Below are 15,357 nucleotides of genomic sequence, written 5' to 3' on the forward strand. Positions count from 1 at the left end.
CGTTTGGGGCTTCAGGAGTCTTTCTCTTCAAATCACTGATACCTCCGCCTCTACTAGAACCTGAATATGGAGGCACCGGCCTACGGCCCTCCCTTCTTGCTGCACTATCCCTCCAAATCCTATTCTCTGCTTCCTCAGCAGTCAGAGCCCTTTCCATAGCCTGGGCATAGGTAGTCACTCCAGGAACTGGGGTAATCCTTACATCCCGGGCTATCATGACATTTAGCCCTCTAACAAACCTGTCTAACCTGGTCGCATCGGTAGGTACAAGATCTGGTGCGAACTTTGCAAGTCTGTCAAACTTCAAGGCATATTCTGTAACGGTCATACTACCCTGAACCAGTCCCGCAAATTCATTCACCTTCGCTGCCCTGGCGGCAACGTTATAATACTTCTGATTGAACAAATCCTTAAACTCCTCCCATGTCATTGCAGCAACATTTCTAGTCTGTGACGCCACCTCCCACCAGATTAAGGCATTCTCTCTCAGCATATAAGTGGCACAGGCCACCCTATCATGTCCTTCTACTTTCATAAAATCAAGTATGGTGGTAATCAGGGTCATCCACTGCTCAACCTTTAGTGGATCTGGTCCACCCTCAAAGATCGGGGGCTGCTGCTTTCTGAACCGCTCATACAACGGTTCCACTTTATTGCCAACATCAACAGGCTGTACCACAGGTACCAGTGCCGGTGGCCCAGCAGGGGAAACACTCCCAGATGGAGCTTGCTGCAACATTCTAATTAACTCATCTTGGCTCTGAAGCCTAGCTTGCATTTCTGCCATTAACTGCTGCCAGTTCTCAGGGACTGGCGGAGGGGTTGGCCCCTGGTCATCCTCTCTAGCCCTAGACCTGCCGGCTTGTCATGTGGATTTCCTTGAACGCATAACTATTCAAGTCAATATGCAAACAACGACTCGGCAATTAGGCTATGATGATAGGGTAATAATATCTCCATAATCCACCACACTAGCACCCACGTGGTACAAGACCGTTTATGTACATGGGTGACCCTTTATGTGACGCCCCATGTCACTATGTCTGCTTTCTGGAATGACGACTTGCCCTACAAACCAAGACAAGTCTTTCCAGCGTGCTTTGTCCTCACTCGCACACTTCCTAGGAAAACTTCCCAGGAGGTCACCCATCCCTAGATTACTCCAGGCCAAGCACGCTTAACCATGGAGTTCTTAAGTGATGGGCTACCGAAAAGAATATGCACCTTCCTGATATAGGTAGTACCCATCAATCCATTTAAGCCCTCTTCAACTGTGTAGTCCCATACCTACACAGTCTTAGAATCATTACACTTGACCTTCCCCAGGCGGTGTGGGATTGCACAGCTTACCCGGTCTTTCCCCTTACGGATCACGGGATTCTTACTGTCACAATTTCTATTCAAATCTTGGTGTTATTCAAGCAAAGGATAAACCGCTTGTGTTGTTTTGTGACAACACGAGAGCGATTTCCAGCTCGAAAGAACCTCGAAGTCACAAGAGGAGTAAGTATATAGAAAGGAAGTATCAAATAATTCGAGAATATGTGGCTAGGGGAGATAGGAAGGTTATGAATATTGCATCTGAAGATAATTTTGTGGATCCGTTCACGAAGACATTGCCAGAAGCTACATTTGATAAACATATCAAGGAAATGGGATTAGTAGAATTAAGGCATTAGTTTCAATTAGTGCAAGTGGGATTTTGTTGGGGTTTTATGCCCTAATTAAAACCCAATTTCTTTGTAATATCATTTTGTTATCAATAAAAGAATAGAAATCAATTTTTTACTTGGTCAATCACTTTGCTAACATGTTTTATTTTCATGATTATATGTTTAATATAAACTTCTATTAAATTCCGTATAGCTAATCACATTTATAGTGACATAATCACAGTTGAATATAAATAGGATTATATGTTCAAAAAAAGTTAGTCCTAAGATTAGTCAGTGCACATGATTTACATTGACTTGACAATCTACGATATGATCTACTTACACACGGCAGTGTTATATTGTTTCCATAACATTAGCAAAGTAAATTATATCAGATGTATTTGTTACATCGGACTAGACCGATATTGATAGTAGATAGGATAAGTAAACATACTATTATTATCTATTCTAGTCTTATCATATAGTTGATCATAGGTCAATTCAATCTCAATTTTCATTGGCTAGTATTCTAACTGATTGTATTATTTGAGTTCTTTGACTTGTTCGTTACCAGCTTACCCCACGGACAATCCCATACTTATATCTTGGGAACTCGATAGTATAATTGAGAGGGAGTGTTAATCAAAGATATGAACATCTATAGCTTCTGATGAAAAAGTGAAACGATGGTTTCCTTTTAGTTTGGTTCAAGGTGCTAAGTGATAGAGATCTGATTTTAGTAATTAATATTAGTTTACTGAAATATCATTTATAAGGAACTAAGTGTTTTAAGGATAAAATACAAGGAGGGGTAAAACAGTATTTTAGTCCCATCTCATTATAGACTGTCTATAGAGGATTGAGTGCAATTATGGTTGTAACAATGGATAATTAATAACGTCTTTATATTTGTTATAGAGCGTTCTATGAATTCAAGAGTGCAATTCTGAGTCTTTATGACAACTTATTGGAGCTTGATTTTATAGGCTCATGGTCCCCACTATACATTGGATAAAATCATCTAGATAGTCTCAATTACTTGACTTAATTATCAATTAGAATTATCAAAGTTGACTAGGTCAATTTTGGATAGTTTCACAGAGTTATGTAATTTAGAGAAGAAAAGAGAATTTATGGCAGATTTATTAATTAAGATAAATTGGTATCTAAATTAATAAATCAGTTTAAACCAAGGTTCAAATTATAAATAATTAATTTTATATAGGATTTAAATAATTATTTAATTAATTAAATCAATAGAAAATAACATAGGCCTTGTTTTTAGTCCAATGAGCTTATAATTAAATGGAAAATTTCACAGACCTAAAGCCCATGATAACCTCGACCATTTGGTTGATATTATCTATTATTTTATTGATTTTTTAATTAAAATAAATGACCTTGAGTCTATAAAAGGAATTCTATGTGAAAGTTTAAATCAGATTTTTGAGGGACTTGTTTTTTAGAAGATTAGAAGTTCTAGTACTGATGCTCTAGGTTTTTTATTCTCTCTACAACATATGTCCTTTTCTAAACCTCATTTTTTCTCTTTTATTCTTCTTCTTATTGTATCTATCTCATGTGTTGAGAATTTCTCACTCTAGTCTACGTGATTCTAAGGATACTTTGGAAGGCTGTGAAGAAAATTGAAGAACGGTTTAGTTTCTTGGTGATACCCTGCGACAGACAGGATATAAGGGTTAGAAAAACTAAAGGAAGGACTCAATCATTCTGCTGCACAATAATGTAAGTATTCTTATCATTATCTCTGTATGAATTCAATTTTAGAAACATGTTCTAGGTTTTCCTATATTAATTTGTTTAATATAAGATTTACTTGAAAATAAACAAGATCCTGGATCAGTTTCCCAACATATTTGATTAACCACAAGCTGGGAATCACTACAACATTGGATCGCCTTTGCTTTTAGTTCTTTCGTTACCCTTATTCCTGCCAATAAGGCTTCATAATCGACTTTTTTATTGGATGCTTCGAATCCGAACCTGAGAGCAGTATGTAATCGATGCCCGTCATATGAGATCAGAATTATCCCAACTCCAGACTCTTTCTCGTTAAAGGATTTTGCAAGACCTTTAACGAGAACGGGTCAGGGGTTGTGCACTCGGCCATGAAGTCAGAAAGGGCTTGACTTTTGATCGTTGGCGTGGTATATACAGTATCTCAAACTGGCCGAGTTCGATTGCCAACTTTAGTAGACATCCCGATGTTTCAGGGTTTTGCAAGACCTGCCTTAAAGGTTGATCAGTTGAGACGTGGATGGTGTGGGACTGAAGTACGGTCTGAGATTTCTTGTTGCCAAAAGAAGACAAAATGCAAGCTTTTCTATGAATGGATATCGGGACTCAGCTCCGTGAAGTCGTTTACTTACGTAGTACACTGGTTTTTGTGCCCGATTCTCCTCTCGAACTAACACAGTGCTGATCACATTTTCCATCACAGCCAGATATAGGAGCAAACATTCTCTAGAAGCCAGTTTCGATAGAACGAGGGTTTCAACCAGGTGAGCTTTCAGGTCATGAAACATCTGTTTGCATTCTTCGGTCGACTCAAATTTTTTGTTTCCTCTGAGCAAGTTGTAAAACGGGAGACACTTGTCAGTGGATTTTGAAATGAAACGGTTTAGGGCTGCCACTTTTCCAGTTAAACTCTATACTTCCTTACGTGACCTAGGCAAAGGCATTTCAAATAACGATTTAGTTTTCTCTGGATTCTCCTCTATCCCCCTTATGTTGACTATAAACCCCATAAACTTTCCCAAGGAGACTCCAAAAATGCACTTATAGGGATTTAACTTTAAGTCGTACCTCCTTAGTACGCCAAAACACTCCTCCAAATCGGACACATGGTTACTGACAGTCATTGATTTTACGAGCATATCATCGACATACACCTCCATGTTTTTCCCAATCTGGTTAACTAACATTTTTTTGACTAACCGTTGATATGTTGCACCCACAGTCTTTAGCCCGATTGGAGTAACTTTGTAGCAGTATACGTTATGCTTGGTCATAAAGTTGGTATGCTCTTGGTTGGCAGGGTTCATTGCGATCTAATTTTATCCAGAATATGTGTCCATGAAAGACATGAGCTCGTGTCCGGCAGTTGCGTCTACCAACTGATCAATTTTAGGTAATGGGAAACAATTCTAAGGACAGGCTTTATTGAGATCGGAGAACTCAATGCAAGTTCTCCACTTCCCATTTGGCTTCGAGAGTAGAATAGGGTTAGCAACCTAGGTCGGATAATTTACTTCCCTAATAAATCTGCATTTAAGTAGGCAAGCTACTTCTTCTTTTAAGACTTCCGACCATTCTCTCCCCAAAAGCCTTCATTTTTGGGACTTTGCAGGCACATTCATGTCCAAGTTAAAAGTATGCATTATTACACCCGGATTGATTCCCACCATACCTTCATGCGACCAGGCAAAGATGTCCAGTTTCTTTCTCAAGAATTCAACCAATGATGGAGCCAAAATAAGTATGTTTTAATTATTTATTTGCAAGCGCACGAATCGTTCGTATAGAATAGTGATCGTGTAAGCAAGGATGTCGAACCCAAATGAGTTGTATAGAATCAAAAAGAAAACTATTTTAAACCAAAATTAATAAATTCAATCCTAGCTCCAAAGATTGATGATATTTAATGTCATGAACATAAAATAAAAGATTTAAAGTAAAGCTATTTAAGAGGATAAAAATAAACCAATTATGGTTTGACATTAATTTGTAAAACAAAGATTATGAAGATACTAGAATCCACAAAATGTAAGTTTAATAATACTTATTAGTATATTGATTCCCAAGTTTTAGTGATAGTTAAAATAAGTTAAACTGTCATTTTCCAAATAGATCTATACTTTTAAGCACAAATTATTTATAAAAAGATAGGATTTTTCTTCTCTTTTCAAAAAAATATAATTTCAAAGTATTTAATGTGAATCAATCTAATGAAAAAACAAAAAATCAAATAACATTATCTATAAGGCAAAACATAATATTTTTGTTCTAAGCATTGGATGTGTACAATTTAATGACACATCTTACACAAAGAATATTATGTTTTGCGAAATGAAGAACAAAGTGCTATATTATCTAACAATCCAAAATATAAGATATTAAAGATGAAAGACATATATAAAGAAGAAAAATCCACAAACTTTGTTGCATTACAAGGGAAATCAACATTCAACATAAATATTATCTAGTTACAAGTTGCTTCATCGTGATCTTAATAATCTTATGAAAAAGATTAGTAGCACATAACTAGAATACAAATTACAAAATAAATAAAATACATACTTGAAAATGCTCTTGAAAAACACTAAAATGGAAGAGAAAATGGTAGAAAAGATGATGGTTACCCAAAAATTAAGCACCCCAAAATGGTCTTGAAATTCCATATTTATAGCCAAAATGAGAGCAATAAAATAATCAACTTAGATTAATTAAATTGATTAGATTAATTAAATTGATTAGATTAATTAAATAAAGTAAATATGGTAAGTAGGGGTAAGTTTTAGGGTGTCATGATGAATTTTGCAGTGAAAATGTGTAGATAAGTTGGGTAAAAAAAAATGGCATTTCTAGACATAGGGGACAAAGGTAAATAGTTGGGCTCAAGACACCATTCTTCTTTTGTTTGCTTGGGCTGGCAGATGGTTTAGGAGGCCACTGGTGCTATTAGGTGGCGCAGGCCCAAAGGCTGCTGGCAGCTGGCTTCAGCAGGCTTGGAGGAAGCTTGGGGAGGCCCAGGCGGGCTGGGTGACGCAGCTGGCTTCGGGCCTTGGGCTGGGCTTGACGCGGGCCCGGGTGGCTGGGGTGACAAGGAGAAGCAGTTGGGCAGTTAGGAGCAGGCAGGCCCACGATGGCTGGAGGGAAGCTGGGCTGGGCTGGGCAACTTCTTTTTCCTTAAAAATACCATATTTTGCTTCACTTTTCCTGTCTTTTCAATAGCTCAAAAAAACAACAAATTTCCTATAAAAATAAACATAAATTAAATTTAAACTAAATATTTTCAATAATAAAATATACAACATAAGTTCCATGAAAATATTAATTAATACTTAATTTACTTAAACATTTAAACTCAAAAATGCATCTTTTTACTTCTAACTTAACAATATTAATTTCAAAAAATTAAACTGCAACATATTATAATAAAATATCTATAAAAACAAATAAAAAACTAAAAAATTACAATAAGACTAATAAATTGATAATTACTTAATAACTTAATAAGCTCCTTAAAAACTCAAAGACTAAGCAACAATTAGCATAAAAAAAGTAGTAAATAACTCTATTTTGTAGAGTTATCAACGAACTCCTTCCTTTCAGCCCCAAGATTTTTCCCAACTTTTACAAGAGTATAACACACAAAAGTAAACATGAAAACAAGCACACAAAACACATAAACACAAGTTACCAAGAGTAATTTCAAGCAATCAAATAACTTGGTAAATAGGATCCTCAAGGAGGATTTCACCAACTTCATCGATTTTTAATTCTAAAAATGGTTTTATTTTTTTCCATTAACTTTAAAAATATCACAATTGTTAGGATTTTCAATTTCGATAGCCCCATGTGGAAAAACGACTTGAACAATATAGGTACCGGTCCACCTAGAACGTAATTTTTCTAGAAATAAATGCAACCGAGAGTTGTATAAAAGGACTTTCTGACCTGGAGAAAAATCTTTTCTCAAAATATTTTTATCATGGTAAAATTTCCTCCGATCCTTATACTTTTTTGAATAGTCATATGCATCATTCCCAATTTCTTCTAGCTCTTTCAATTGAAGTTTTCTTTTCTCACCTGCCTTGTCTAGAGAAAAATTTAACTGCTTAATAGCCCAAAAGGCTCTATGTTCTAACTCAACAAGTAAGTGCACACCTTCCCATACACAAGTCTGTAGGGTGACATGCCAATGGGCGTTTTGTACGCAGTACGATACGAACATAATGCATCAGTGAGTCTTAAGGACCAATCTTTCCTAGTCAGATTAACAATTTTTTCTAAAATGTGCTTAACTTCCCTATATGACACTTGAACTTGACCACTAGTTTGTGGGTGATATGGTGTTGAGACTTTATGTGTAATGCCATATTGTTTCATCAAATGTTCAAATGGCTTATTACAAAAGTGTGTACCATTATCACTAATGATAGCTCGTGGTGAACCAAAACGGGAAAATATATTTTCTTTCAAAAACTGAAGCACAACTTTGTGCTCATTAGTGTGACATGCAATGGCTTCAACCCATTTAGACACATAATCAACTCCAACAAGAATATAAAGATTACCAAAAGAGTTAGGAAACGGTCCCATAAAATCAATGCCCCAAACATCAAATATGTCAATAATAAGAAAAGGATTTAAATGTATCATGTTTCTTTTAGTTAAACTTCCTAACTTTTGGCAACATTCACAAGCTTTACAATAAACATGTGTATCATGAAAGATAGTAGGCCAATAAAAACCACATTGTAAAACTTTAGCAGCTGTTTTATTACCACTAAAATGTCCTTCACATGCATAATCGTAACAAAAAGATATGATTTTAGATTGGTCACAATTTGGAATGTATCTTCTAATTATTTGATCAGGGCAGTATTTAAATAAGTAAGGATCATCCCATATAAAAAATTTCACCTCAAAATAAAATTTAGATTTGTCATGCTTAGACCAATGAGATGGTATTTTTTTAGTGAACAAATAATTAACAATATCAACATACCAAGGCAAGGAAGAAACATGCATCAATTGTTCATCTGGAAAAGTTTCAGTGATAGGAGTGGAGTCATGTATAGTTTCAACAACTAGTCTAGATAAATGATAAGCAACAATATTTTCGGATCCCTTTTTATCACGTATTTCTAAGTCGAATTCTTGTAAAAGTAGGATCCAACGGATCAAACAAGACTTAGCATCTTTTTTCGACAAGAGATATTTTAATGCAGCATGATCATAATAGACAATAATTTTAGACCCTAACAAATAAGATCTAAATTTCTCGGTTGTGGAATAATTTAATTGAGCATCATTTAAAGTTTTGCTAGTATAGTAAATTACATAAGGTATTTTTTTCAAGTCTTTGTCCTAAGACAACACCTATAGCATAATCAGAAGCATCGCACATTATTTCAAAAGGTACTTTCTAATCAGGGGGTCGAATAATGGGTGTTGTAGTCAATAAATTTTCCAATTTTTTGAAGGCAATGTGGCAATTATTATCAAAGACAAAAGCATTTTCTTTTCCAATTAAATGGCATAAAGGCCGAGAAATTTTGCTAAAGTCTTTTATAAATCTTCTATAGAAACTGGCATGGCCTAGGAATGATCTAATTTCATTCACAGTTTTAGGTGGGGGAAGTTTTGAAATAAGATCAACTTTAGCTTTATCAACTTCTATTCCCTCAGATGAGGTTACATGACCTAAAACAATTCCTTTTTTAACCATAAAATGATATTTTTCCCAGTTAAGCACAAGATTTTTCTCTTTGCAATGAATTAAACACAAGTGAAAGATGTGCAAACATTCATGAAAGGGAGAACCAAACACAGAAAAATCATCCATAAACACTTAAAGAAATCTTTCAACCAGGTCAAAAAAATTGAAATCATACACCTTTGAAAAGTCGTAGGTGCATTGCATAATCCAAAAGGCATGCGACAATAGGAAACAGTCTCGAAAGGGCATGTAAATGTAGTCTTTTCTTGATCTTCTGGGGCAATGGGGATTTTGTTATATCTTGAATACCCATCAAGAAAGCAATAATATGCATGGCTAGCTAAACATTCAAGCATTAGATCAATAAAGGGTAATGGAAAAGGGTCTTTTCTAGTAACATTATTTAGCTTTCTATAGTCTATGCACACTCTCCACCCCGTTTGTACTCTAGTAGGGATTAATTAATTTTTCTCGTTTTCAACAACTGTGATCCGAGACTTCTTAGGAACAACTTGAACTAGACTAACCCATTGACTATAAGAAATGGTGTAAATGATACCTACGTCTAATAAAGTAATGACATCTTCTCTAACTACTTCTTTCATATTTGGATTTAGCCTTCTTTGATATTCCCGAGAGGTTTTAGCATTCTCTTCTAGATGGATTCTATGCATACATATGGATGGACTAATTCCTTTAATATCTCCAATGGTCCAACCTATGGCTTCTGTATGTTTTCTAAGGACATCTAACAATTTCTCTTTGTGTTCTTTATCTAAGGCAGATGCTATGATAACAGGTAAGGTTTCAGACTCTCTTAGAAAAGCATATTTTAAATTTTCTGGCAAAGGTTTAAGGTCTAACTTTGGAGACTCAGAAATTGATTGAACGTGATATAAGGGTGAAAAAGGTTCAACTTTGGTTTCATTTAAGGGTATAGACTCTAGCAAAGAATTCACATTATCATTAGAATCGTCAACATGCAAGTTTATACCAAAGTATTTTTCACAAAAGTCAAGTAAGTCATTTCCATCATTTTCACAAATACTATCTATCATGTTAACTTCATGCACTTCCTCACACTCAACAGATTTAACAATATTAAAAACATTCAATTCAACAATCATATTTCCAAAAGATAATTTCAAAATATCATTACGACAATTAATGATTTCATTAGATGTAGCTAAGAATGGTCTACCTAAAATGATAGGAATTTGAGCATGCATATTTTCCACAGGTTGAGTATCAAGAACAATGAAGTCAACAGGAAAGTAAAATTTATCAAATTTTATCAAAACATCCTCTATAATGCCTCTAGGAATTTTTACAGAATGATCGGCTAATTGAAGAGTTATAAAAGTAGGTTTTAGTTCATCAAGATCAAGTTGCTTATAAACAGAATAAAGCAATAAGTTCACACTAGCACCCAAATCAAGTAAAGCCTTGCTAATAAAATGATCACCAATAATGCATGAAATTGTGGGACACCCAGGATCTTTATATTTAACAAGATTCTTATATTGAATAATGGAACTAGCTTGTTTAGTTAAAAAGGCCTTTTTAGGAACATTAGTGTTTCTTTTTACAGTACAAAGATCCTTCAAGAATTTAGAGTAGGCAGGGATTTGTTTAATGGCAACTAAGAAAGGGATATTGATACTAACTTGTTTAAAAACTTCTAAGATGTCATTATATTGGCTGCCTTTTTTAATTGGAAGTAATCTTTGTGGGAATTGGGCTTTTGGAATGAAAGGATGGATTGGAATTTTCTTGTTTGAAGAGTCATTGGCATTAGAACTAGAAGGCTGACTCTTTTCTTTTTCTTTTTCAACCTCGGGTATGTAATCGAGTTTGACAATGTTCTTTCCAGACCTAAGAGTTGAAATTAATATGACTTCAACATTATGACTAGACTTTCCTATCTGGTATTGACCTTTTGGATTAGGGATAGGTTGACTAGGGAATGTTCCTTTTTCTCTATCAGCTAAAGCAGTAGCGAGTTGTCCTACTTGTGTCTCAAGTTTTGTAATTGATTGAGACTGATTTTGTAGGATTTGTTGAGTGGGTTGGATAAATTGTTGTAAAGTATCTTCTAAGGAAGGTTTCCTTTGTTAAGGGTATGGTTGATTTTGTGGGGCATGAGTTTGGTTTTGTGTGTTGTATTGGTGCCCTTGATTTATTCGAGGTTGGTTTTGTCTCCATGAAAACTTTGGATGGTTTCTCCAATTTGGATTGTAGGTGGATGACAATGGGCTATCATTTGGTTTCCCATAAGCATGACTAACATTGGCCTCCTCAGAAAAGGTTTCTTGGTAGGAAGGACATGATTGGGCATTATGGCAAGGGCTAGAACATGTAGAACAAATATCTTTTCTTTGTTGTATTGGAGAATTTATAGTTTGGCTTATGGCTAAGGCTTCTACTTTTCTCGCTAATTTGTCTAAGGATGTTCTTAAGTCTAATTCATCTTTTACTTCATACATTCCTCCTCTTTTTGGTGAATTAGTTGACCTAGACCTAGGATCAAAATAATTCCATTGTTGTGAATTGACAGACAAATCTTCAAGGGCGTCCCAAGCCTCTTGTCTTTGAAATTTTAAAATTTTTCCAGTATGCATAGATTGAATCATTTGATGATTAGAGGGAGTCAAACCATCATAAAAATATTTTACAAGTCTCCATTTTTCAAAACCATGATGAGGGCATTTTAATAATAAATCTTTAAATCTTTCCCAAGATTCATAACAACTCTTCATTATATTCTTGAAAAAACTCAGAGATTTCTCTTCTTAGACTATCAACTTTAGACATAGGAAAAAATTTCAGCAAGAATTTATTATAAAGTTGATCCCATGTAGTTATAGACCCCGTGGGAAGGGAATATAACCAAGCTTTTGATTTGTCTTTTAATGAAAAAGGAATAGTCTTAGTTTGACCGACTCATCAGAAATATTTTGAAATTTAAATGTTGAGCAAATTTCTATGAAATCTTTGACTTGCATGTAAGGATCCTCTCTATCTAACCCATAAAAAGATGGCAACAATTGAATGATTGATGGTTTAAGATCAAAATTGGTAGTAGAAAGTGGTAGGAAAAATAATACATGAAGGAGTATTAGATGAAATGGGTGCAAAATATTCAAGCAAAGATTTTTCAGGCACAACATTTTCATCAACAGGATTTCTATTAGTATTAGCAATTGCTTCCATGATGCTCAAATTTTTACTAACACTTTCAATTTCAAACAAAGATAAGCGTCTTTTAACTAATCAATTTTTAGAGTTACGTTCCCAATGATGCATACAATTTTCACAAACAAGGCAACAAAGATGATCTCAAATAAACAATTTTCTGATGTGGAAGATTAGTTAAAACTGCAACCACAGAGCATACTTAGAATTTTTAGAGATTTCACAACAATATAATTTTTATTGTTTACTTGTCCCCAGGCCTATTTGATTCCACTTACTCGCACACTACTAACAACTCCCCGAGGTTAATTAGTAGAGGCGGATTGAGAATTTTGTTAAAATTTCCTTTAAGCAAAAATTGCTTATGGTGAAAGGACAAGATTTAGGTTTCTTTTTTTTTAAAGTATTTTTACACAATTACACAATACTATGATAAAAGGCAAAGAAAACTAAGGTAAAACTAAATAAGACTATAAAAAATTAGGCAAGAGTATGGAGGCATAGCATGCCATCAACCATAACAAAAGAAAGGTAAAAATTAGGAGGCACAAGTACCATCAACTAAAACATAAGATAAAAGACTAGGAAGCAAATTTTCCATCAACTAGTAACTTGCAGAAAAAAAAAATAACAACAAGATAAATAAAGAAAATTACAACAAATGTTAGGAGGCAAAATTGCCGTCAACTAACAAAGATATAAAAAGAACAAAGTTACAACAAAATTGGGAGGCACAAGTGCCATCAACTATAAAAATTAAAAAGATAGATTGATAAGAGGCATAAGTGTCGTCAACTAAAAAAACAATAAATACAACTATATAAGTAAGTTTTTTTTATTGGTGGTAGAACCGTCCGAAATTTTCTTTTTATATATATTTTTTGGTTTTTATATAAATATATATTTTTGTATATATATATATTTTAAGAGCAAAAACTAAAATAACTAGTATAAGAATTCACTAACCTTGAGATAAATTTTGTTTCTTTTCTTGCAACTCCCCGACAACGGCGCCAAAAACTTGATGGCCCAAAATGAGTATGTTTTAATTATTTATATTGCAAGCGCACGAATCGTTCATATAGAATAGTGATCGTATAATCAAGGATGTCAAACCCAAAGGAGTTGTTTAAAATAAAAAAGAAAACTATTTTAAACCAAAATTAATAAATTCTAACCTAGCTCCAAAGATTGATGAGATTTAATGTCATGAGCATAAAATAAAAGATTTAAAGTAAAGCTATTTAAGAGGATAAAAATACACCAAATATGATTTGAGAATAAGTTGTAAAAGAAAGATTATTAAGATACTAGAATCCATAAAATGTAAGTTTAATAATACTTATTAGAATATTGATTCCCAAGTTTTAGTGATAGTTAAAATAAGTTAAACTATCATTTTCCAAATAGATTTATGATTTTAAGCACAAATTATTTCTAAAAAGATAGGATTTTTCTTCTCTTTTCAAAAAAATATAATTTAACCGTATTTAATGTGAATCAACTTAATGAAACAAAAAAAAAAATCAAATAACATTATTTATAAGGTAAAACATAATATTTTTGTTCTAAGCATTGGATGTGTACAATTTAATGACACATCTTACACAAAGAATATTATGTTTTGCAAAATGAAGAACAAAGTGCAATATTATCTAACAATCCAAAATATAAGATATTAAAGATGAAAGACATATATGAAGAAGAAAAATCCATAAACTTTGTTGCATTACAAGGGAAATCAACATTCAGCATAAATATTATCTAGTTACAAGTTGCTTCATCATGATCTTAATAATCTTATGAAAAAGATTAGAAGCACATAACTAGAATAGAAATTACAAAATAAATAAAATACATATTTGAAAATGCTCTTGAAAAACACTAAAATGGAAGAGGGAATTGTAGAAAAGATGATGGTTACCCAAAAATTAAGCACCCCAAAATGGTCTTGAAATTCCATATTTATAGCCAAAATGAGAGCAATAAAATAATCAACTTAGATTAATTAAATAAAGTAAATATGGTAAGTAGTGGTAAGTTTTAGGGTGTCATGATGAATTTTGCAGTGAAAATGTGTAGATAAGTTGGGTAAAAAAAATGGCATTTCTAGACATAGGGGACAAAGATACATAGTTGGGCTCAAGACACCATTCTTCTTTTTTTGCTTGGGCTAGCAGATGGTTTAGGAGGCCACTGGTGCTATTAGGTGGCGCAGGCCCAAAGGCTGCTGGCAGCTGGGCTTCAGCAGGCTTGGAGGAAGCTTGGGGAGGCCCAGGCGGGCTGGGTGATGCAGCTGGCTTCGGGCCTTAGGCTGGGCTTGACGCGGGCCCAGGTGGCTGGGGCGACAAGGAATAGCAGTTGGGCCGTTTGGAGCAGGCGGGCCCACGGTGGCTGGAGGGAAGTTGGGTTGGGCAGCTTCTTTTTCTTCAAAAATACCATATTTTGCTTCACTTTTCTTGCTTTTCAATAGCCCAAAAATACACCAAATTTCCTATAAAAATAAACATAAATTAAATAAAAAATAAATATTTTCAATAATAAAATATACAACATAAGTTCCATGAAAATATTAATTAAAACTTAATTTACTTAAACATTTAAGCTCAAAAGTGCATCTTTTTACTTCTAACTTAACAATACTAATTCCAAATAATTAAACCACAACATATTATAAGAAAATATCTATAAAAATATATAAAAAACTAAAAAAATTACAATAAGACTAATAAATTAATAATTACTTGAAAACTTAAGAAGCTACTTAAAAACTCAAAGGGTAAGCCACAATTAGCCTAAAAAAGTGGTAAAATAACTCTATTTTGAAGATTTATCGACCAACTCCTTCTTCCTTTCAGCCCCAAGATTTTTCCCAACTTTTACAACTCTTGAAGGTGCCTCTAGGTCAATACTAATTTCCTCTAGTTCCTCCACAACTATGAGCTCAGACCTCTCCTCACCTAATCGTGGATCAATGTACCTGTTGGGTGACCGTGTTGTCTCCTTCTTGAGGTTCTTCCACCCCATGGGTAACTTCCA

The 15,357-nt window shown here is 34.1% G+C and overlaps 1 non-coding gene across 1 annotated transcript; it reads left to right on the forward strand.

The window, feature by feature from the left end:
* The first annotated feature begins 11,814 nt into the window (after nt 1–11,814).
* On the forward strand, nt 11,815–11,922 carry LOC133787303 (small nucleolar RNA R71). The gene has a single exon (XR_009872332.1). It is a non-coding gene; the product is annotated as a small nucleolar RNA R71 (small nucleolar RNA).
* The last annotated feature ends 3,435 nt before the right edge of the window (nt 11,923–15,357 follow it).

The sequence above is a fragment of the Humulus lupulus genome, chromosome 6 (genome assembly GCF_963169125.1).
Source record: "Humulus lupulus chromosome 6, drHumLupu1.1, whole genome shotgun sequence".
Taxonomy (NCBI): domain Eukaryota; kingdom Viridiplantae; phylum Streptophyta; class Magnoliopsida; order Rosales; family Cannabaceae; genus Humulus; species Humulus lupulus.